Genomic DNA, 25,452 nt, shown 5'->3' on the forward strand with positions numbered 1-25,452 from the left:
TATCGATGTCAGGACCTATCGTGGCGCTAACATCGACTCCGACCACTATTTGGTGATGGGCAAACTGCACCCAAAACTCTCCGTCATCAGCAATGTACGGTACCGGCGACCGCCACGGTACAACCTAGAGCGACTGAAACAACAGGATGTCGCCTCAGCACACGCGCAGAATCTCGAGGCCGCGTTGCCAGACGAGGGCGAGCTCGATGAGGCCCCTCTAGAGGACTGCTGGAGTACAGTGAAAGCAGCCATCAACGACGCAGCAGAGAGCACCATCGGGTACATGGAACGGAATCGACGGAACGAATGGTTCGACGAAGAGTGCAGAACGGTTTTGGAGGAGAAGAACGCAGCGAGGGCGGTAATGCTGCAGCAAGGGATCCGACAGAACGTGGAACGGTACAAACAGAAGCGGAAACAGCAGACCCGCCTCTTTCGGGAGAAAAAACGCCGCCTGGAAGAAGCGGAGCGTGAGGAAATGGAACTACTGTGCCGTTCCCAAGAAACACGGAAGTTCTATCAGAGCTCAACGCATCGCGCAAAGGCTTCGTGCCGCGAGCCGAAATATGCAGGGATAAGGAAGGAGGCCTCTTGACGGACGGACGTGAGGTGATCGAATGGTGGAAGCAGCACTTCGATTAGCACCTGAACGGCGCGGAGAACTTAGGCACGGGTGCCCACGGCGACAGAGGAAACGTCGACACCAGTGCAATGGAGGACGGAAATGAACCAATTCCCACGCTGAGGGAAGTTAAGGATGCCATTCACCAGCTTAAAACCAACAAAGCAGCTGGTAAGGATGGTATCGCAGCTGAACTCATCAAGATAGGCCCAGAAAAGTTGGCCACCTGTCTACATCGGCTGATAGTCAGGATCTGGGTAACCGAACAGCTACCGGTGGAGTGGAAGGAAGGGGTAATCTGCCCCATTCACAAGAAAGGCGACCATTTGGAATGTGAGAACTTCAGGGCGATGAATATTTTGAATGCTGCCTACAAAGTGCTATCCCGGATCATCTTCCGTCGCCTGTCACCTAAAACGAATGAGTTCGTGGGAAGTTATCAAGCTGGCTTCATCGACGGCCGGTCGACAATGGACCAGATCTTCACCGTACGGCAAATCCTCCAGAAATGCCGTGAGTACCAGGTCCCTACGCATCACCTGTTCATCGACTTCAAAGCGGCATACAACAGTATCGACCGCGCAGAGCTATGGAGAATCATGGACGAAAACGGCTTTCCTGGGAAGCTGACCAGACTGATTAAAGCAACGATGCACGGTGTGCAAAACTGCGTAAGGATTTCGGTTGAACTATCCAGTTCATTCGAATCTCGCCGGGGACTGAGACAAGATGATGAACTCTCATGCCTACTCTTCAACATCGCTCTGGAAGGTGTGATGCGACGAGCCGGGCTCAACAGCTGGGGAACGTTTTTCACAAAATCCGGTCAATTTGTGTGCTTTGCGGACGACATGGACATTATTTCCAGAACATCTGGAACGGTGGCAGAGCTGCACACCCGCCTGAAACGCGAAGCAGCAAAGGTCGGACTGGTGGTGAATGCCTCGAAAACAAAGTACATGCTAGTAGGCGGAACCGAACACGTCCGGATCCGTCTGGGTAGTAATGTTACGATAGACGAGGATACTTTCGAGGTGGTGGAAGAATTCGTCTACATCGGATCCTTACTGAAGGCAGACCAGGTGGAACGTCACTTGGCGAGCATTGGGCGCGACCGAGGATGGAGAGCGGCAGCCACAAACCGAGTATTGTGGCGTACTATTGTTGATTATGCCTTGTCTTAAATGTGATGTTGAACAAATAAATGTATGTATGTAACCAATCTGAAACTGCTCAATCTGAACAAAAATCTTCCCCTATTCAGACTCCAGACATCCGATCCGGAACCTCCGGCAGGCACCCGTCATCATCGTCGCGGTCCAATGAAAAACGGAATAAATGATTAGATAATTTCAAACAATTGCATTTGTACGATGCCAAATTAAATAAAATTTATTTAATGCGCTCGTTACGGGAACATGTTTCTTGCGGCACCTTCCACCCTCCACCCAGTTAGTGTCACTGCGCGGCATCCGAGCTCTCTGATCCGACCCGTGGTGGCTTGGTTGGGCTGCGTTGGTTATGTCGACGAGATAATCGGCTAAAAACGTATAGTATATGATTCCAACCTAGGCGTTAGTTGCAACTAATGCTCTGCTTGCGGTGCAGATAGAGAAAAAAACGAATTTTCATTGCTCCCGGCGCGGGTTCTTATGATTTTGATATTGTGTGCAAAATGTACGATTGGATGGGTGTGAGCGTTGCTATTCGTTGAAACCGATACGAAAAACGGGATATATTGTGTTAGCTCTAGTTAAATATTAAAATTCAGTAACAAATTTTGAAAACGACGTATAATCAATGGTGTAGCATTGATTATACGTCGTTTTCAAAATTTGTCACTGAATTGTGGGTAAGTGCAGGCAGATCGAAACATATTCTGAACGCTGGTGGTGGAAATTTGAAATAGCAAAAGCAAGCAACCCGGGTTAACAATTTTCCAAATAGGGGAAAAAGTTTCAAAATGCCGCGTTTATAAACGCTCTTATATTGAAGCCATCCATTCAATGTGCGTGCAGCTACTACCTACAATATGTATTTGCAAAACACTACAATGAAAATTTTGTCATGTTTCAGTTCATACAAGGATCCAGAAATCATGATTCACAAAGAAAAGATGTCCAGCCATGAAATCATGATCTTGATGCAGAGCAACCGTTCGCGGCACACCTGTGTGTGCAGCTAGTACGCGGTTCATACTAAAACATGTTAGTGTTTTTTTTTTCTCCTTCTAAACCATAGGGACAGAACCCTTTTTTTTGTTTTTTATCTGTGTTAACGAGATTTTTAGACCCTCGGGACCCACGCTTTACTTCCCTTCCGAAGGAAGAACTCACATTTTGTGAGTTTGTCGGGAGTGGGATTCGATCCCAGGTCCTCGGCGTGATAGTCAAGTGTTCTAACCAGGGAATGAAATTATCAATCACGATCGCGATAGTAGAAAACTCTCCCACACGCATTATCGGCGAAAAAAGACGTGCGATAAATTCAGACCCGGGTTTCTCCCGAGAATGTGTTTTCGCTCGTTCCGCAGCGCCGAAAATCGATTATCATCAGCAATGAAAAGTTGACTGGTTTGCTTTCTGCTCTTTGTTCGCCTTTCCGTAGTCCCGTCGTCACCGGCTGTAGCTTTTATGTATAAAATTTCTGTCCTCTCTCGAGCAGCTTGTGTGGTCGAGTGGTGATGGTGCGCGCTCATACACATTTTTGTGGAGGGTCTAGGTTCGAATCCCGTTAGCGGCGAATTTTTGTTATTTGCCTTCTGATCAGGGTCGTGCAATTTCGAAAGGAAAACATGACGTACGACGACTGTAGCAAATCGTTTCCCATGCGAACGGACTGCTGTGATGCTTCATCTCTCACCCAGCAACACACACGTTCGTTGCTGCTACAGAAACAAATGTGTATGAAACATGGAATGATACACTTGGATTTTCGTTTCATTTATGAGTCATTGAAATACTTCAACATGCTAAAAACACTATTTAAACCACATTTTTAAATAGTGGTGCACGCCAATAGAATGCTAATTATGTTTTATGAAAGAGGATAACAAATTCGACCACTTAAATCCAATTAACCGGCGCCCGTAACCATTGAGAGACTAGCGCGCACCAGTGAGACACTAATGCTCTGACGGGTGAAGCACAAGCAATGCGACCGGGTGGGAGACTACCGAGTGCTACGATGAGTGGAAAAGTTTTTTTTAACGACCGAGTCATTAGAAAAATGTATGAAACACTTGAAGTGACTCATTCAAATGTTGCATGAAAGTGTATCATTGAAACGAAATTGTACGCCCCTGCTTCTGATAATTATCGCGATAACTTTGCAGGCGATAAAGTTGGATAGCGAAAATGAAAAGAGCGATTTCCAGTTTTCGGCTATCTTTGATCGGGGACAAACAGCAACGACCGATTAACATTTCTCACAGGAAAAGTAAAAACAGAAAAAATCGGTTGCTCGAAAAACGCCGGGCCATGTTTGTGGTCCCCATTTTGTAGAAACAAATGAAGTTTTTAACGTTATATAAAATGATGGGAATGGGTTGTTTTGATCGACAAACTAAGAATATAACTTTGGAATAGGTAAATGCTCAGTTTAAAAATCAACCATGTGTTTTCTTGTTTTAAACAAGCCTCATTTTTCTGCGTGAATGTATGCGTTGAGTCGTTTTAGTTCACAAAATATTTGAAACCATGTTCCCTTACCTACGCCGACTACAACCTAGATTGTGGTTGGGTGCAAATTTCGATAAAATAAAATACTGTGGAATAATTCCGAATCAACGAAATTTGTACCCCTTCCGCTGATCCACCCACACTATTCCCGTTTTCCAGACCTCTATAACAAAATAGCGGCAGTTGAACTCAGCACGAGTTCAACGCTTGCGCGTGTGTCACCGAGCGGGCTGATACTTAGCAAGCAAGTGCCAGGGTCACCAACGATGATAATAATCCTACGCTGACTGGCCACAGCACATACAAATAAAGCCACGGTTTCCTTCTAGCCGCAGTAGTATCAATATAAGGAGTGAAAACCTATAACGATTGGGTGAATTTGTATTGCCGCCTTTTGTGGCACGATGGGTCGATGGTCTCCTATTTGTGGACCGATGACGACGGAATTAATGCAGATTATCGCTTTCTTGCTCTGCAGCATGGTTTTAACCGGCAACTAGGGTTACCAACATTACCAAACCGCGTGGAGCGAACCTGGTGTGATGGTTAAAACACGTGACAATCACGCCGAGGATCTGAGATCGAATCCCATTCCCGACAAACGCACAAAGTGTGAGTTCTTCCTTCGGAAGGAAAGTAAAGCGTGGGTCCCGATGTGAACTTTGCCCAGGGCTAAAAATCTCGAAATCCGATTAAAAAATTTACCAATCCGTGATGGATCAATATTGCACATGCTATCAATAAATGAAGCTTAGCAGAAGCTTACCAGGGCCCACATAGCCAAAAGTTTTTGTTCAACCTGAGTGTAGAATTAGCAACTAGTTAACTTAAAATACACAAAAATAAAAACCAAAAAAAAAAAAATTTGTTCAACTTATTGTGGTAAATCCCACATGCAACGTAAATAAAAGTTTGTTTGTAAACATACTTACTTACCGATCAGACTAAGGTCTGGGTGGCCTTTGCTGTACATAGTAGCCGTCTCCATTTCACTCAGTCCATGGCTGTTTGTCTCCAGTTCCACACTCTGCGTAGGGTCCGCAGATCGTCCTCCACTTGGTCAACCCACCTAGCTCGCTGCGCTCCACGTCTTCTTGTACCGGTTGGATGACTCTCGAGAACCATTTTAGTCGGGTTGCTATCCGACATCCTGATGACGTGACCCGCCCACCGTAGCCTCCCGATTTTCGCGGTATGGACGATGGTTGGTTCTCTTAGCAGCTGATGCAGCTCGTGGTTCATTCGCCTTCTCCAAGTCCAGTCTTCCATCTGCACTCCGCCGTAGATGGTACGCTACACCTTCCGTTCGAAAACGCCAAGGACGCGTTGGTCCTCTTCGTGCCCATGTTTCGTGCCCAAAGAGGACGACCGGTCTTATCAGCGTTTTGTAGATAGTTAAAGTGTTACGGCGAACTTTATTCGATCGTAGAGTTCTGCGGAGTCCAAAGTAAGCTCAATATCCTGCCACAATGCGCTTCCGAATTTCACTGCTGGTGTCGTAGTCGGCGGTCACCAGTGAGCCCAAGTACACAAATTCTTCAACCGCCTCGATTTCATCACATTCGATATAAATTCGGGGCGGAGGGCGCGGTGATTCCTCCCTGGAGCCCTTTGCCATCATGTACTTTGTCTTCGATACATTAATGACTAGCCCGATTCGCCTGGCTTCACTCTTTAGTCGGATGTACGTTTCCGCCATCGTCTCAAATTTACGTGCAATAATATCAATATCATCAGCGAAACCAAGCAGCTGAACGGACTTCGTTAAAATCGTTCCACTCGTGTTTATCCCCGCTCTCCTAATTACACCATCTAAAGCAATGTTGAACAGCAAGCACGAAAGACCATCACCTTGCCGTAACCCTCTGCGAGATTCGAAGGGACTCAAGAGCAAGTTCGAGAGTGTCCCTGATACTCGAACTACGCACATCACTCAATCTATCGTCGCATTGATTAATCATATCAGTTTATCCGGGAATCCGTATTCGTGCATAATCTGCCATAGTTGTTCTCGATCGATTGTATCATACGCCGATTTAAAATTGATGAACAAGTTATGTGTGGGCACGTTGTATTCGCAGTATTTCTGCAACACCTGGCGGATGGCGAACATCTGGTCCATTGTAGCGCGTTCACCCATGAATCCAGCCTGATATTGCCCCACGAACTCTCTTGCAATCGGTGATAGACGGCTGCATAAAATTTGAGAGAGTATCTTGTAGGCGCTCAGTAGTGTGATCGCGCAGTAGTTCCCGCAATCCAACTTATCGCTCTTTTTGTAGATGGGACAGACACACGATACCTTCCATCCAGCGTCTTTGTTGTTTTTCAACCGGCTAACCTCCTCTTCAATCTCTTGGAGGTTAGGTCCTGCGCACGTACTCCTAGATCTGTTACCGCGCCACCTTCGGTGCTTGCAACGCTTGTGGCACAAAGCCTCTGCGTGAGCGGTTCAGCTTCTCGTAGAACCTTCGTGTGTCCTTAGCGCGGTACAGCTCTTCCATCGCTTCGCGATCACGTTCTTCCTGCTGGTGCTTCTTCATCCGGCAGTCTGAGCTCTGCCTGTTCCGCGCCTGTCTGTAACGTGTCTCATTCGCTCTCGTACGGTGTTGCAGCATTCTAGCCCATGCTGCATTTTTCTCGTATTCCAACTGTTCACATTCGCCGTCGACTGGTACCGTTTCTGTGATTCAGAGTCCGAAGCCTAGTGCTGTAGCCGAGGTACTACCTTTGGCGGATCGGATGTCCCTCCAGCCATCTTCAAGTGTAGCTGAGCCAAGCTGCTCTTCCGTTGGTAGGCCCACTTCTAACTGCTGCGCGTAGTCTTGAGCCGATTCTACGTTACGCAGCTGCTCGATTTTGAGCCGCAGCGTTCGACTTCGACACGTTGTGAGTATACGGTAGGATGGCGGATATTCTAGAAGGTAGGGTGATGGGTAACGCAGATACTACTGTAGAAGGTAGGGTATAGGATAGGGCAGTCGGATGGGTTGAAGGTTGGGATAGAGGGCAGGGAAGACGGTAAGGAACAGGGGTGGAGGAATCTTAAGCCAACTCCTCTACTCCTGTTCCTTACCGTATGTGGGTGTGGGTGAAGAAATGTGATGAGATTATATGAGATGACATTTTCACGAAATACCTTCAGGAATTCATTCCGGAATTTCTTCAGGCATTCCTCTTGAGAATCTTCCCAGGTTTCCACCCGAGATTCCTCCAGATGTCCCTTCCGGAATTCTTGTAGGAATTCCCGAGATATTTCCAAGAATTTATGACGGGATTGCTTTCAGGAATTCTAGCCGGCGTTCCTTCCTGCTAGGATTACTTCACAGGTTCCTTCTGATGTTCTTTTAAAGATTTCTGCCAAGATATAATCAGAAAACCCAAATGGGAATTCTTTCAGGTACATTTTCGGTATTCCTGCAGGTATTCCTTTAAACATTCTTTCCTGGATTTTTTTCAAGGATTCCTCTCGTTACTCCTTCAAAGATTTCCCTACAAATACATCCCGGGATTTCTTCAGTGATTTCTCAGATACTCCTGCCAAACTTTCATCCGGGATTGATCTCAGGATTCTTCCAGATATTACGACATTACGTTTCTTCTTTTTATTGCTGCTAAGTACTTACTTACTTTCAGTCCTGGGCACCCACGGTGGTGCAGAGGGCCTATGTCGATCTTGGTGCCGCAATCGGCCGCCATTTGGCTACCAAGATATTGGAAGCCTTCAACATTCTCCACTGACCGTAAAGCTGGTAGGGTTGACAGTGTTTTCATCCAACTATTTGGTCTTGTTGACGTTGATGATAAGACCTGCCGCTGAGGAGCGATTGACAAGATCTTCGAGCTTGCTCTGCATATCAGAGCGCCGTTGAGTTAGAAGAGCAACGTCATCAGCCAATTTAAAGTCATTTAGGTGCTCCATGGTAATGGGCAGCCACAGCAATCCACGATTTGGTTCACGGTCAATCGCACCTATCATGATCTCGTCGATTATGATGAGGAACAGTAGCGGTGATAGTATACATCCTTGCCTCACTCCAGCAACGACCCGGGTTAGATCGGACAAATACCGTTGTGCAGTACTCTGCACGAAAATGCTCTGTACTGTGCTTAAATGAGGCCGATGATTCTCTCAGGGACACCCTTGCGCCTGCGGGCTTCCCACATGTTTCCGTGATTGAGACGGTCGAAAGCTTTTTCGTAATCAATGATCATCAGGTAGAGAGACTCTTAGAATTCATTGCTCCAGGATGATACGGAGCGTGACAGTATGGTCCACACCGGATCTTCCGGCACGGAATCCTGCGTCAATCTTCTCCTGTATCCGGTTAAGGATCACTATGCAGAGGACTTTGAGAACGAAACATTGTAACATGATGCCAACTATCGCATACAGTCAGGTCACCCTTTATGGGTACCTTTACTAAGACGCCTTGCATCCAGTCGGCCGGAAATGTCGTGGTTTCCCACATGTTGCAGAATAATTGATGCAGTAGCTGTGCGGATACTACGGGGTCAGCTTTGAACATCTCAGCTGATATGCGATCGACCCCTGGGGCCCTGTTCGATTTCATGCTACGGATGGCTGTTTCTATCTCCTGCATTGATGGAGCTTCGGTGTTGACACGAGTAATGCGTCGAACCTTTGGCGGATCATGCTGAGATGTTGATGGCGTGATCGACACTTGAAAAAGGTTTTCAAAGTGCTCGAACCAGCGTTTTAACTTGTCAGCCGGGTCGGTCAGTAACTGTCCAGACGTGTCTTTCACGGTCGTCGTAGCCCATGGTTCCACTAAGGCGACGTGAAACATCGTAGAGGAGACGGATGTCGCCTGTATTTGCGGCTTTCTCGCCTTCGTCGGCTAGGGAGTCCGCCCACGCTCTTTTGTCCCGTCTACATGAGCGTTTCACTTCCTTCTCGAGAGCCGAATAGCGATGTCGGGCTACGGCTTTGGCTCCTGGTGTTTTCGCTCGCTCTATCGCGGCTTTGGCGTTCCTTCGCTCGCTCCTCTATCTTCCTCCAGGTATCATCTGTGATCCACTGCTTTCTTCGGGTGAGTAGCTCACCCAAATTATTCTCGCCGGTTGCGATGAAGGCAATCTTGATGGCGCTCCATTGATCTTCTACGCTTCCACCTACTGGAATATTCGCCGCACGGTTCTCTAGCTCCTCGACGAAGGACCTTTTCACCGCAGCGTTTTCCAGTCGGCGCGTGTTGAGCTGGCGCCCGATTTTCTCCTCCTGTCGCTGGCTCCTGGCAATGCGCAGTCGGATCTTTTTTTTTTTTTGGTTTTTATTTTTGTGTATTTTAACTAGTTGCTAATTCTACACTCATACGCAGTCGGATCTCGCCGATACATTTGTTCCGCACATCAAGAAGACTCCGTCTTCATTTACGGCTGATGCAGATGTGGTCGATTTGATTTCCCGTGACAGGAAACCCATGTCACTTTGTGCACTGGTCGATAAGGAAAGAGCGATCCCCCAATCACCATGTCATTGTTGCCACAAAACTTTGCAAACAGCTCTCCGTTTTCGTTAATTTCTCCGAGACCGACATCAATCTATGTTCTCCAAAGTTAGGCCAACGGACTACGCTCAGTTCTAGGATCTCAAGCTTCATACGGCATGCCTCATTGGCTAGTTGTGCCAGTTTAACCTGCTGGGCTAGGGTTAATACATTCCAAGTTCCAATTCTTGTCCGTTGTTTCGCGCTAAAAGTCGTTGCCGTTGAATCAGTTCGTAATCTTTCATTTTCGGTTTCTGTAACGTTTTTTTTTTGGTTTCGGAAAAGTAAAATGAAGTAGGTTGTTGGCCTAAGGTCCCCTATCCACCGTTGTGGGGCTGCCACCTTAGGTATAGCTTCCGGTGGAGGAGCATTTCATACTCAGCTGCTGGATGCCAGAACAGACGCTGTTTGAGCCGCACTTCCTTGGTGAACAGACCCTCGAGACGTACCTCCTCAATCTAGCTGAAGTCAGAAGGACAACAGTGTCCAGGCTGCACTACCAGCTAAGCTAAGCTAAGTGGTAATAGTGAAATTTGATTACCTTACTTCTAGTCTATCTAGTCTGGTCTTGCCTAACGTAAACTGAAAAAGCCAGGCAAGATATCTTCTATGTAGCCCAAGTACTTATTTGCTAGAAGAAAGTCACAGTGACTTCTGTGCAACAAAAACCTGCACTGCCGTGACTCTTTTGTGACAAGTGGGTTATTTGAGAGGTTGTATTGTAAATATTCTGTATTTTTTAGCTTTAGTGCTAAGTAATTTACAGCTTTTCTTCATAATAAAGAGTTTGCACAGTTTAAAAAATACAGTAATAACAGAATTGCCTTGTCTGGTAACAGTGCCGCAACATTAAAGTCAAACAGTTCGTATGAGCCCCGCACAACCTCTTTTGGGTCTTACCTGGTGCGATTATTATCGATTTCACCACAAAGGTCTAAGCATATCATTGCGGAATAATCCCTCCCTTCCCAGTGGCCAACTTTGCACAAACTAGGCCACCCCTTGATCCACCTAGAACGTTGAACCGCAACATGATGCTAGGAATAGGGCAACCGTTTGTTGGTACCAAATATCCAAACGTTGCGGCTCATCGGCCGACCGGTAATGAAAATCGGCTACAATAATGGCGATGATAATAATATTAAAAAATAATGTCCCCGATAACGCCAGAATCGGTTAAATTAAAATTAATGACTATAGTGCGGAATTGTTCTAGGGTGCAGTCAGTGGCGAATTGGTTCGATTCGCATCGACAATGTCCTCCTCCGTCCGTTTCAAAATGTTGTGTGTGGGCGCGATTCTATGGTGTTAGGCACCCGCCCTTGGCACAATATCCATTATATGAGTCAAAGGGAAAGTTATCGCGATAGAAAATGATGAAATTGTAAAATTAAAATTGATTGTTTGCGATAGAATTTACTAAACAAATAAAAAGGGAAAAAAGCAGGCTGAACTGAAAGTTTCAATTTCTAGCAGTATTTAATCACTGATATGGTGAATTTTAATAAATACTTTTCCCCCTACTTCCCGATGGCGTCATAAAAACTAACAGCATGTAGCTATGATGACATTAGTTCTAAACAGGGTCCCTTGCTAAAAGTTTCCATCATCTACTAACCCAGAATGCCTATGAAATGGTCGGAGAAGCGACGGGTATAACAATATCCAAACTCGTTTTTCGTGGTTTGTAGCTTGTTCCACCCGGCTCTCAACAAGTAGTGCTAGTGCCATAGGTAGCCACAATTTCTCTTCCCCCATACCACCCAGGCCAAATAATGGCAGTAATGAAGTGATGTCGTAAAATAATAATGGCTATTCGAACGATTATTATTGTACCATTTTGCCATTTTGCTGGAGGCCTCCCCTCGATGTTACTGTTACTACCACAGTATCAATAATAATAGTTGATGATTGTTTGTACTTAGCTCAAAGCCCTATAGCCCCAGAGCCATAATAATCCTTCGAAATAAAGAGTGCCCAGCCTAGCGAAGATCAAGTGCAAATCGAAAGAACAATCTTTGAACACAGCCTAGAATGTGGAATAAAAAGTAAAATTCTATTATATTTTCATCACGAGAATGCCAATTTTTTTCTATAATAGACGCTTTAACCACAAGAGGGTTCAGTCGCGTCTGAGTCGAGATTGCAATTAGTTGACATGCTTTATTTTGTAATTTCCCATAATTACAACAACTTACGGGCTGCGAAGTAGTGTGTTGACAACCTGGACCTGGTTTCTAATTAACTATGTACACTGAAATAAATTTTGTTGTGGAAACCTCCGATTCCATAAATAGTAAAATTAATAACCGTACCTATAATTTCTCATCTAACAACAAAATCTGTGAAATTCACTGAAATATGATGGAGGTTACAATACATTGCTATAAATTTGACTAAAAGCGTAGTAGCCTTAACAACAATATATTGTTAATTTTTCCAGGACATGCATCTTACAACACAGTATTGTTAAAAATATCACGCCCAGCTGTTAAATCAACACTATTTTTGGTAATGTTAACTGCACTGCTAGTTAAATTGACAGTGTTTTTGTGAAATTAATTGGAAATTATTGTCGGTTGAGAATCATAGGTACGGTTATTAATTTGACTATGGAATCAGTAGTTTCCACAACAAAATTTATTTCAGTGTAAGGTTCATTGCATATCTCGCAAATGAACAATCTATTATAGCTTTTAAGAGAGTTTTTTTTTTTTTTTTTTTAATTTCTTTGTATTTGTGAATTTTAACTTATTGCTAATTCTTCACACACTTTTAAGAGAGGATGAAAAGAGTATTTTAAATAAGTTAAATAATGTAGGATAAGTAATACAAAAATGTTCAAGTAAAGCATGAGCTAACGGCACTTCGTTCCACTAGAAATATTCAATGTAACATAAAAAAGATGAATGTCTTACGTTACGTATTTTTGCAGCAATAAATAAATAAATAAATCTGGAGATATAACAGTTCAAAGTTGGCGTTCGGGATATGATATCCCTTTTACTAGATTTTCTTCATTCTTCATGTAGAATAGCTCGACGTACCCCAAATTTGACCACTGATAGACTACTAATTGAACAACTTACGGTGACAATTTTCGATTTTTTGATGCACTTTTCGAAAATTTACAGCAAGTTGACTATTTGTTTATGTGAAAATTTTGCCTGTTTCGGTCGTTTTTTTTGCGTTTCCATTAACGTGTATTTTAACATTTCCGATCATTTTGTCTATGCCTTGTATGTATAGATATGATTGAAATTATGAACATGTCCTTATTCCTGCCGGAGTTCTCTAAGAGATTCATCCAGAAACTCATTCAGAGACATCCCAAGCAATTTCTACATGGATTCCTTTAAGAAGTTCTCCCAGGAATTAATCCAGAGATTCCTTCAAAATTTCTTTCAGGGAGTCATCCACGAATTACTCCAGATATTCCCCCGTTGGTTCCTCAAGGGATTGCTCCAATGATTTCTCTTGAAGTTTCTTAAAATCTTTCGCCAAGAATGTCTCTAAGAGCTGCTCCAGTAATTATTCCAAAGCGTCCTCCAAGATTCAAGAATTTCGTTTGAGATTTTTTGTTTTTCCATTATATCAGAGATTGTTACATATATTCCTCCAGCTCAAAGATTTCAACAGAAACTCTCCTCCGGAGATTCATTCGACTATTCTCCAGAGTTTCTTTCAATAAATCCCTCAGAAATTGCAACAGGAATAACTTAAGCAATCCGAGAACCCCTCCAGATTTTTTTTTCAGAAACCTTTCCAGAAATCACGGAACGAATTCCTATAAAAACAGCTTTTATTTACTCTTTTTTATTTATTTTTTATTATTCTTCTTCTTATTTCTTTATTTATTTTTTTTATTATTCTAAAGGAATCTCTGGTGTAATTTCTAAAGGAATTATTAGAGGAATCTGTGAAGATAGCAGAATCAATCTCTGGAGGAGAATTCCTAGAGAAAAACATCTTCGGAGTAATTTCTGGAGCAATCTTTGAAGGAATTGTTGTAAAAAAAATTGTACAAAAAAATCCTGGCGGCATCTCTTCATGATTGTAAAGAGAAGAATCGCTTTACAATTTCTAGATGGATTCTCTACATGAAATCTTATTTGAATCTCTGTTGGATTTCCTGAAAAAAATACTAAAGAAATACTTATAGGAAACTCCGATCCCTGGAGGAAATACTGGTAGGATCTATGAAATAGGTCTCGTTGAATTTCAAAAGAAATTGCTGGAAGATTTTATGGAGAAACTCCAGCTGAAAATCCCTGAGAAGTTTTACGGAGAAATTCCTTTCTCGCAGGCTTCATCAACGGCTATGCTATGTTGGAGTTCTCGCAGAAATTTATCCAGAAATTCTTCCACAGACATCTCTAGCAATTCCTCCGTGGGTTCCTTCAAAAAGTTCTCGCAGGAATTAATCCAGAGATTCCTCTAGGAATTCTTTCAGAGAGCCATCCGCGAGATCTTCAAGAGCCGTGCTTCCCAAACTCTGTTTTCGCGGCGCACCAGCTATTTGCAGGCTCGCTTAAACGAACAGAAAAAACTAGCCTGCGACACGTCGGGGCGACGCAAAAAACGTAGTGTAGTTTGGAAAACGCTGTTTAGGAGAACCATACAGAAGTTTCTCCAAATCCTTCAGGATTTACTCCACAAGTTCCCCTAATGATTCCTTTAAAAATTCCTAGTAGTTTTCTTTTATTATTAATGTTCAATCTGTTCAGACTCTGACCGAAGTCTGTGTGAATTGCCATATTTGTTTAATATTTTAAATGACATAACCTGAGCGAAGAGAATACCTTACAGATACCACGCAAAATGCAACATGTGCTCTAATACCTAAAGTTGTTTTTGTTATGTTATTCTACGAAATGTTATAAGAAAATCACAATAACAATTGGAGGTATTTGAGCAGAGTTTGGTATTGATGTGGTATTTCATTATTTGGCAGTAAAAATATCTGAATAACAAGATTTGTTATTATATTATGCAGTTATCAAACAAATATACAGGGGATAGACAAAATGATCAGGACAGGCAAAATTTGCAATTTTCAAAAAAAGTTCAATTAGCTATAACTTTTTGACAAGTCCATCAAATATTCTTAAATTTTCACTGTAAGTTGATCAACTAGTTGTGTATCAGTGGACAAAATTAGGAAAAGATCGGGCTATTCTGCACGAAGCTATAAGCATTTTATAAAAAAGTAGAATTATCCGATAGCCAAATTTGAGCTGTTATATCTCCGGATTCAATGAACCGAATGCAATGAAATTTTGTCAATTTATGACTTATATAATGAGCTCTGAAAAACGTCCGACTCCACTTGAAATTATTAACAAGAGAAAAAGTTATGGCGATTTCAATAATTTTATGATTTTTTAGTATATTGGTCTGTTGTTAATATGCATCCCATTACTATATCAATGAATTGCCGCCTATGTTGTTACTTTCTTTCAAAACATATATGTATTCAAGACAATTAGAGAAAATCTAAATGAACTATAATTGGCATCTTGAGTTTTAAAACGATGTTGAAATTTAAGAAAATTTTGAGTTTTATTAGAAAAATAATCCAATCGTTATAATTTTCTTCCTTGTTAAGAATTTTAAGTAAAGTCAAACGTTTTTCAAAGCTCATTATATAAGTCATAAATGGTCAAAATTTCTTTGCATTCGGTTCATTGAATCCGGAGATATAACGGCTTACAGTTGACTATCGGGTAATTCAACCTTTTCCAAGAATCTTCATAACTTCGTACAGCATAGTTGGATGTTTTCCAAATTTTGTCCACTGATACACAACTAGGTGATCAACTTACAGTGAAAATTTGAGAATAATTAATGCACTTTTCGATAAGTTACAGCTGTTTGATTTTTTTTTTTTTTTTTTTTTGAGAAGGGAAAATTTTGCCTGTCCCGATCATTTCGTCTATCCCCTGTACAATTTAAAAACAACCAATTTCATTTCTTTGTTATTCAATATCCTATGGATAACGAAAACAGCACTTAAAACTTTAGGCATGCATTCATTATTGGAATAACAAGTAAGTTTTTTTTTAATAACCTAATAATATTTAATAATTTAATATTAACTTTATAATTCGTAGTGACTTATATACCCAACAAAGAATAAAAAAATAAAAAAAACTTAATAATTGATTCATGAATGAAGTTCAAATGTTTGATACTGTTGTTTCAAAAAATTCATTACGTTTTCAATATTCAATTTGATAAAATGTTACCAGATAAGCCCTATTTGAAATTTTGATTCCATATGTCGAAACAAAAGAACGTGTGTTTTGCAGTGTTTCTCCTACTTACGGATATTCAACTAACACATCCAAGTATTTTATCAAATTCTGAAAAACTAATTCATAACATTTTTTTACGAGTATTGAGTTTTAAAATTAAGGCCTCACGAAACCTATTGCTAGGTACCCATTACGGCAGATTTTAATATTCTTACAGCACTCAAAAATTATTAACAAGAGAAATTTGAAAAAAAAAAATCACTACCACGCATGCATTTGAATTGGCGAAGGAACTGAATTACATGTTGAGTACACTCATGGAATTCAAAACATAAAAAATAACATGGCAAAGCAGTAATGTTGTTACCCAGATTATCTTATTTAACCGGCACCACCACGGTTAAACGGAATAACATGCGAGTTTATTTAAACGTGTTGTTCAAAATATAACAGCACGACTTCTGAATGGTTAAATCAATGTAGTCTAAAATAAAATCTAATGTGGCATGAAAATCCATTCAAATTATTTACCTGCACAACATTATTAAACATTTGTTACTTCAAGAGTCGTGCAATGTAATGTTCATTGTTCATGTTGTGGTTCACAGAAAAGAAAATGCATTTATATAGAGTACGACAGACTTCCTTGGGCTGATTATATCAATCGGATGCCGGAAGATTATTGTCGTTTTCCTTCTTTAAAGAGACAAGGTGTGTTGGGTTCGTAATTCGTAACGCAAATGACACATAGCTATTAGCAACTAGGTATATAGAATATAATGTGGCTATGACTAAACATTCTGAACGGCTAACAGTGTTTGACTAACGACCGGGTCATGTGGAAATAAAATCTCCGTACGGCATAGATTGATGACGAAAATGTAAGTCCATAGAAGCAGGTATGCTTTATGTAATAACTAATTAAAAAATGTGTGACTACGAGACTCTACAGATAGGGCTGAGCATAACGATACGTCAAAATTATGTTCTGAATATACCTCATTTGATAGAAAATCTTCAAACTTGATTTATTTCAATTTTCACCGATAGAATATTTTGAACTTAATCTTTTCTGAAAGGTTAGACCATAGGCTGAAACCTTATAGAAAAAGATTTTAGGTTCATGCAAGTTCGATAATACTTAGGTTCCTGGTATATGCGTGCATAGGTGTTAAGTACCGTAAACTGGGGTGTAGTTGATCAGTGGGGTGAACCTGATCACTCAATTACCCACGGATATTGACTTTCAAGGAAGGAAGTTATCATTCCAATTTAATGTTACGTCATTGCTGCAAAGTGCTATCCCAGATCATCTTCCGCTATCTGTTATCTAAAACGAATGAGTTCGTGGGAAGTTATCAAGCCGGCTTCATCGACGGCTGGTCGGCAACCGACCAGATCTTTACCGTACGGTAAATCCTCCAGAAATGCCATGAATACCAGGTCCCAACGCATCACCTGTTCATCGACTTTAAAGCGGCATACGACAGTATCGACCGCACAGAACTATGGAAAATCATGGACGAGAACAGCTTTCCCGGGAAGCTTACCAGACTGATAAGAGCAACGATGGACGGTGTGCAGAACAGCATAAGGATTTCGGGTGAACTATCCAGTTCATTCGAATCTCAAAAGGGGCTACGACAAGGACTTTTCTGCCTACTATTCAACATCGCCCTGGAAGGTGTTATGCGACGAGCCTGGCTCAACAGCCGGGGTATGATCTTCACGAAATCCGGCCAATTTGTCTGTTTTGCGGATGACATGGATATTATTGCTAGAACATTTGGAACGGTGGCAAAACTGTACACCCACCTGAAACGCGAAGCAGCATAGGTCGGACTGGTGGGGAATGCGTCTACGACAAAGTACATGCTGGTAGGTGGGACTGAGCGAGACAGGACAAGCCTTGGCAGCAATGTTACGATAGACGGGGATACTTTCGAGGTGGTAGACGAATTCGTCTACCTCGGATCCTTACTAACGGATGACAATAACGTGAGCCGTGGATTACGAAGGCGCATCATCAGTGTCGTGCCTACTATGGGCTCCAGAAGAAACTGCGGTCAAAAAAGATTCACCCCAGCACTAAATGCACCATGTACAAGACGCTAATAAGACCGGTGGTTCTCTACGGACACGAGACATGGACGATGCTCGAGGAGGACATGCAAGCACTCGGAGTTTTCGATCTTTGGCGGCGTGCAGGAGAACGGTGTGTGGCGGAGAAGGATGAACCACGAGCTCGCTGCACTTTAGGGCGAACCCAGCATCCAGAAAGTGGCCAAAGCCGGAAGGATACGATGGGCAGGGCATGTTGCAAGAATGCCGGACAACAACCCTGCAAAGTTGGTGTTTGCTAACCATCCGGTTGGTACAAGAAGGTGTAGAGCGCAGAGAGCACGATGGGCGGACCAGGAGGAGCGTGATCTGGCGAGTGTTGGGCGTGACCGACGTTGGAGAGCTGCAGCTGCAAATCGAGTATTATGGCGGCAAATTGTTGATTCAGTATTATCATGAATTTGATGTTAACTAAATAAATGAATGAATGAATGAAATCCCTTAGAGATTCTCTAGAAAACACTCTAATGAAATTTCTGGAGGAATTCCAAAAGGAATCTCTGAAAGAATAGAAAAGAAAAATCACTGTAAACATTATCGAAGGACAGTCTGCAGTAATTAGAGGAATGACGAAAGCTAACGTAAATCTTTAGAAGAAATCACTGAAGCTTTTTATGCTTTTAAATTTCCTAAAAAGTTTCTGGGAGAGTTTCTAGATCAATCTTTGAGACTCTGGCAGAAATATTTTAAAGAGCTCTAGGAAAAAAAATCTGCAATAATCTCTGACGCAACTCATACAGTACGATTTGGAAGATTCTCAGCTGGAATTTTCGGAAGGATCTGTGGAAATTTTTCTAAAGAAACTCTTGGAGGACTTCGTGTCTGAGTTTCTAGAACAATTTGCCGGAGGAATTCCATCAGGCATTTCAAGAGGAATTTCGTAAGGCATATCTGAAAGAATACTCGAAGGAGTAGTTAGCGTAATTGCAGGAATAATTCCTTAAGCAATTTTCAGATAAAGCTCTGAGTGAATTAGCCGAAAAATTATGGCAGAAATCTTGGAAGAACCTTTGGAAAGAAGGAGAAAATACGTAGAAAAAGTTGCTATCTGAAATATCTGGAGGAACGAGAATTTATGAACAGATTCCTGGAACAACTTTTTGGGAAAATTACAGAAAAAATCTCAGAAAAATTTTTGGGAACCAGGAAACAACTTCCTTTGACTTATATGGGGAACTCTCCAACATGAATGTTTGAAGGAATTCCTGAAGAAATTTGGTAATAATCTCAATAACAATGTCTAGAGAATTCTTTGAATGAAATCCACCCAGATTATTTAGTGGATTCGTGGAAAGTTCGGTTTAGTTTTAGGAATAAATATGCAACTCTTGTTCAGCTGTTCCTGTTCCAGTAAAAGTTTGGAATACCGAAGTACAGCAAAATTTACCGAAGTTCATTCGTCGAACAGTTTACCGAAGATTTTGTCGAACATTCAGTAATCATTACCGATAAATTGGTATAGTTTACAGAACGTTCGGAATGTCTGGTAAAACCTCGGTAACGTTTTGCTGAACATTCGATAATCTGGAATTTTACCTATATTAGCCAGGAAAAACTTTCCGTCGAATGAAAAATTCTGCACTGATCCGTAGCTTAATGTTAGTAATCGTTCAGTCTGTGATTTTTCCGTATATTCCTCCAAGAGGACATTTAATATTTACTTAGAATTTCTTCGGGAATAGAATACTAAGAATTTTTTCTTTGAAAATTCTTTTACAAACTTCTGTGAGAATCCCTTCAAAACATTCTCGAACAATTCCTCCAAGAGTTCCCCCGAAAGCTTCGCCGGAGTTCTTGTAGGAATTTCTTCGAAAATTTTTGTGTAGTTTCTCCATGAGCTCCTTTTGAGGCTTCCTCAAAAAAAAAAAGAGTTGGCACAAAGGTCTGGGGGTCCTACGTTGTGGTTTATAGAAATGAAACAACTGCTTTTCGGCCGTCCAGCCATGGTGAAGGCATACTCAATACTATTTATTTATACAGTTTTATGCATTGAGGAGTGAGTACAATAAAGTAGCAGTGTTTCACATATAGACGCGGTGTACAAACAAGAATCCTTTCAGAAGAACCTCCGTTTTTTTGTATTTGTTTATGTTGTATTTTAACATAAGCTAATTCTACACTATGTTTCTCCGTTTATTCCTTCAGAAGCTCCTTCGGAAATTCCCTCACAATTTTCCCAAAATTCCTGCATGAGCGTCGCAAAAGCATCCTTTAGAAAATATAACAGTCTTCGTCTGGGTTAAGACACAATTTGAATATTGCTCGAATTGCATGAGCATGAGCATGAGCATGAGCATGAGCATGAGCATAGATGACCGCACAATTCGTAGCTGCTACTCCGTGATTAACCAGAGCAATCGAAATTGCACAAGGAACCAATGAATAGGGCTTGGGACTAGCTTACTATTCTCAATGTACACAGTTCGAGAGCTCTCAACTTTAATAAGGTCAATAACGGCGCCGGCCACGTCCTTACGGTCATCGAGGATGGAAGGGAATGTTAGTAAGACAAACGTTGTTATAAAGACCGCGACTCGCTGCATCTCCACGTTTGTCTCAGGAAGGATTTTTTTGTTAGTAGGGTAAGGTACATTGTCAGTCCGGGAGTCACCTATGGTTGGTGATATGATTTGACAATGGATCAATATACACAAACCGCCGTTAACAACCGACCACTTTTCGACGCAAGAACTAGGCAAAAAGAAAATTCTATCGCGCGTCTCCACTCCACTAGGGAGCAGAAACCTTTAGTCTATTTCACACAGAAATACACTGAACGCGACTCACTTGTCGGTGCCCTAACATTTTTTACTCTTTTGTGTAAATTCAAAAAATGAAAGAAAATATTTATTATCAACTAAAAGTGTATTGGAAACTAGCGCCGATGGGAAGCGAAAAATTCGGAATCGACTCGAACCACGGCGCGCCCACCGCACACTCGTCCCGCCGTCGGAGCCCCGCACAGAGAAGAGAAAAAAAAAATCGCAAAAATCTAGCAAAGCCAGCGCGCGAAACTTTGCTGCTGCCGAACTACCGCACACTCTAATTTGAATATTGCTCGAATTGCTTAGAAAAACCTGGGATTCGTTCAAAGTAATATGTAGAACTATTTGTAAGAATACCCAAGATCTTTATCAGAGATACTTTCGAGAATACATTCAGGATGGATTCGCCGGAGTTTCATCAAGAATTAATTCGAAAGCTTTCCAATCAAAGATTTGTTTTTTGGATTGGAAATTTGTATGACTCTATATTATTCATTTGTTAATTTATTGTTTTAAATACAAGATATATCATTTGTAGAATTGCTCAAGGAATTTGTAAGCTGAAAAGTGTTTCTGCCTTAGTGTGAACGTGGCGCTAGAAAAAAAAGAAAGAACAATCTTTTTTTATCTGTATTAACGAGATTTTTGCCCCTAGTTCAGAAAGTTCAGAAAGTTCATCTCGGGACCCATGCTTTACTTCCCTTACGAAGGAAGAACTCACATTTTGTAAGTTGGTCTGGAGTGGGATTCGATCCCAGGTCCTCGGCGTGCTAGTCACGTGCTTTAACCATCACACCAGGTCCGCTCCACAAGAACAATCTTATTGGTGTAATAGCAGAACACACAATCCAAATTTTCGTTTTCGACATCAAGAAACTGTTTGATGCATATTTCATATTGGAAAATATGATTAGAAAGCAGCAAACGTTATAACACAAATGTACACACGAGTCCACATTACATTCTGATCTACGTGATGCTTTCTCGGGTCCCATCCTACATAGACCGTGGCGTACTTTACTTACCAGTGCATGTTTGCGTCAAAAATTCAATATGCCTCTGGATCCTTCTTCTAGTCAGGACCACCAGACGACGATACGTCACGAGCAGTTCCCTTCTATCCGATGGCGATGGCGATGGCAAAGCACTCCAAAACAGTCAGTGTTATAAATATTTATGGGGTGAACGAATCCTCTTCGTTGGCGGAACGAATGCGCTCCGATGGTAACAAGTAGGAAAAATGAGAAATCCGAGCAAATAGTATAAATATAAAACATATTTATAGATGAACCTCCCCACCCACGTCCCGGCCGTGGATGGCGCTCCGTTTCGATAATATGAAATAATATCGCACCAGGAAAAATTCGATTTATTTATATTTCATCCTCTGTACTCTATCTTCCAGCCATAGCTCGGTCGGATCGTGCAGAATTCTATTGTTTTCTTTTTTCGCGATTTTTCCTCTTTCGTGTTGCATATTCATCCCGCACAGTCAGTGATTCCAACGAGGAGTGAAAGAAATTCGTGCTTCTTCAGCATTCCACATTGGCCCACCGCCACCACCACCCCTTGAACATATGCATGGCTGCACGCGAGCGGTTTTTCTTGTTTTTTTTTTCAGTGATTTAATATTGTTTTTACTAGATTGATATGTATTGTCTTCAATGCTGAAAATATGTCTAGGACACATTTAATAATCGAGAAAACAATGAAAATTTATTATTTGAGTATCTCAATAATTGGTGGTATTTCAACAAATTATTATAAATCTAACTAGCCAAAACTACACAATAGCCGCATCAACACAATATTAATAAAATGAATCAGTTCCCAATGATCAAGTTCAAGCTCAATCCCAAAACCCTTCGACTCCATCCAAAAGGTGGATTAGTTCAACTACATGGCCGGACAAATTGGAAGGTACTGGAAGCCGCATAACGAACCGCCATCTCAACGATGACGGAAGATTCTCGCCAGGAAACCTCGCTGCAGGGCTAACGAGAGAAAAAAAAACCGGAAAAATGCGAATAATAAAAGCCCAAAAGTGAACGATCTCTCCATGATTGGTTTTCCATCCAGCCTCCTCGTTTCTTTGGGCGCGCGCGTTCCATCCACTTCTTGTTCGTAGGAATCGAAGTAGTGAAACCAGCCTTCGAATTTCACTATCCTGGCTTTCGGTGTTTCTTGAAATTATGTTCAGCAAGCAGAATCTCGGCTCTGCTGTGCGGTTCGGTTTCGGATTTCGATAGCCCTGGAGGGAGGGTGTACTTTCGAGAAGGTTGGTTTTGATTTTTCCCTGCTTTAGCAATGTAATGGAAGCTGCAGGAAGCGTAACCAAGATTTTGTTTTTTTTTTCTATATTTCTACAATGGAATTTGACGCAATGCTGTAATAGGAATCAATCGAACTCAACAAAGCATGACAAATAAAAAAAAACTTATGGAATTTTTTTATAGCCTACATGTTATTTCTTCCTAAAAATGCAATCGATAAAAAATCTGCAAAAAGTTATTCTTTAACAACTAGGCTTTGCTAATTTATGGCACAAATTTCCAAATGGAGGAGAACGTGCCTCTGGAGCCGACCTGCTGATGGGTTTCGCATATGAATGATGATTTGCGAACTAGGTGTTGCCTCATCGGCCACAATGATGCCACGGTAACGGTCCCTCATCCTAACGTCCTCACACCCGAGAACCTGGGCGAAATCATAGATCCTCTCTGGAGCCACCATGTAGAACGTCTTCAAGTTCACTGCTCTTCACGATAAATAGAAGACCTAAGTCCTCGGCAAATAATCTGCACAGATTGAAAAAAGAGTGTAAATTTCTGTGACATATAATGCACATAATTGGAGCGTGGGATATCACAGAAGTTTACATGACATATCATGTAAAAGTCATTAAATATCATGTAAACTTCCATTATATGTCATGTAATTCAACATGACTCTGAGTATTTACATGACATATAACACAAATTTACATGATATATCATGTAAACCATCATAACATGAAATTTACATGACTAAAATGAAGTTTACATGACGTGTAAATCTCATTATTTTTATCTGTGTGGGTATCCTTACTCCACTCACATTTTTTGGAGAAACAACTTTTGTAATTGGCTCACTGATCTATCCCTTTGGATATTTGGATCTGCGTCTGTCTGAAATCATTATGCAAATTTAGAAATTCCTGAATATTCATATTTTGTAATCACAGTTGTTGTTCAAAGATGCAAGTAAATTGCATGCTATACTAAGCCTTCTCTCCGGTTTCGCTACAATTCAATCAACAATCTGTATTTTCTTCACATCCTTTAGATTGATGGGTTATCCGTTGGCTGCTGAAATCACCACATCGTAATGTACAGTGTGGATCACAAGTGCTTGACTCATCGGCCTAAACGACGCTACGGTTGTGATCCTCACCAAAACTTCTCCCTATCCGTGAAAATGAATGAAGTCCTTCATCCTCTCTGGAGCCACCATGTTGAAAAACTTGAGGTTCCCAACTTTTTACGATGTCAAGTAGAACTAGGTTCACCACAGGTCGTCTGAATACCCCTGATGTGCATGTGCACACTATGGCTTGTCCTACTCGTCCGTTATTATTCTTCTTCTTCTTGGCGTAATGTTCCTACTGGGCCAAAGCCTACTTCTTAGCCTAGTGGTATCTGAGTACTTCCACAGTTTTGTTACTAAGAGCTTCCTCAACCAATGACCATATTGCATGTGGACCAATAAAGTTGAAGAAATTTTCTTCACGAAAAGTTCCTGGACCGACCATGCAGTCATGCTGGATACTAACATTACAACTTTACAGCTGTGGCTTCGTGGGCCCTCAATCATCCCATCGTCCCTACAGACCCTCATCCCTCAATCCCATCGTCCCGAATACACCCGGGAACCTGGATGAAGTCCTATATCCTTTTTGGAGCCACTAAGTTTGCCAGCTTCAGGTTCACTGCTCCTCACGATGACCAGTTGAGCCAACTCCAGAGCAGGCGGTCTGGGCATCCTCTTTTTGTTTTCCGTTTCTCTACTTAGCCTGGTTACAGGTTTTCTTGAAACACCAAGTTTTTTTTTTTCGTTTTGTTCAGTAAAATAGTTAGTTAATGTTATATTATGAATAATGTGATATGCCTAGAGTGTTCGTTATGAAAATTATTATGAGGAAATTGATGAACACCAAAAGCTTGACGAAAATTGCCAAAAGCATTCCACCAGACAAAGAACTAAACTTTTCTGTAAGCAAATTTGATTATGTGTATCTTTGTTAATGTAACTCAGTTCAATTCTAATACAGATTGAATAAATCGAAACGTCGGGCGTAGAAAGCATGCGCACAACAGTCCAATTTAGAGAAAAGCTGGCAGAAACTCAATTTTTGAACATCTCTTAAATGGGTTTCAATATATCGATCATTCATCTACGATATCAGAAGCGTTGACTGTCTTAAATAAATTGGAAATCATGATTTTGTATCTTTTAACT

The sequence above is a fragment of the Aedes albopictus genome, chromosome 3 (genome assembly GCF_035046485.1).
Source record: "Aedes albopictus strain Foshan chromosome 3, AalbF5, whole genome shotgun sequence".
In the NCBI taxonomy this organism is placed as follows: domain Eukaryota; kingdom Metazoa; phylum Arthropoda; class Insecta; order Diptera; family Culicidae; genus Aedes; species Aedes albopictus.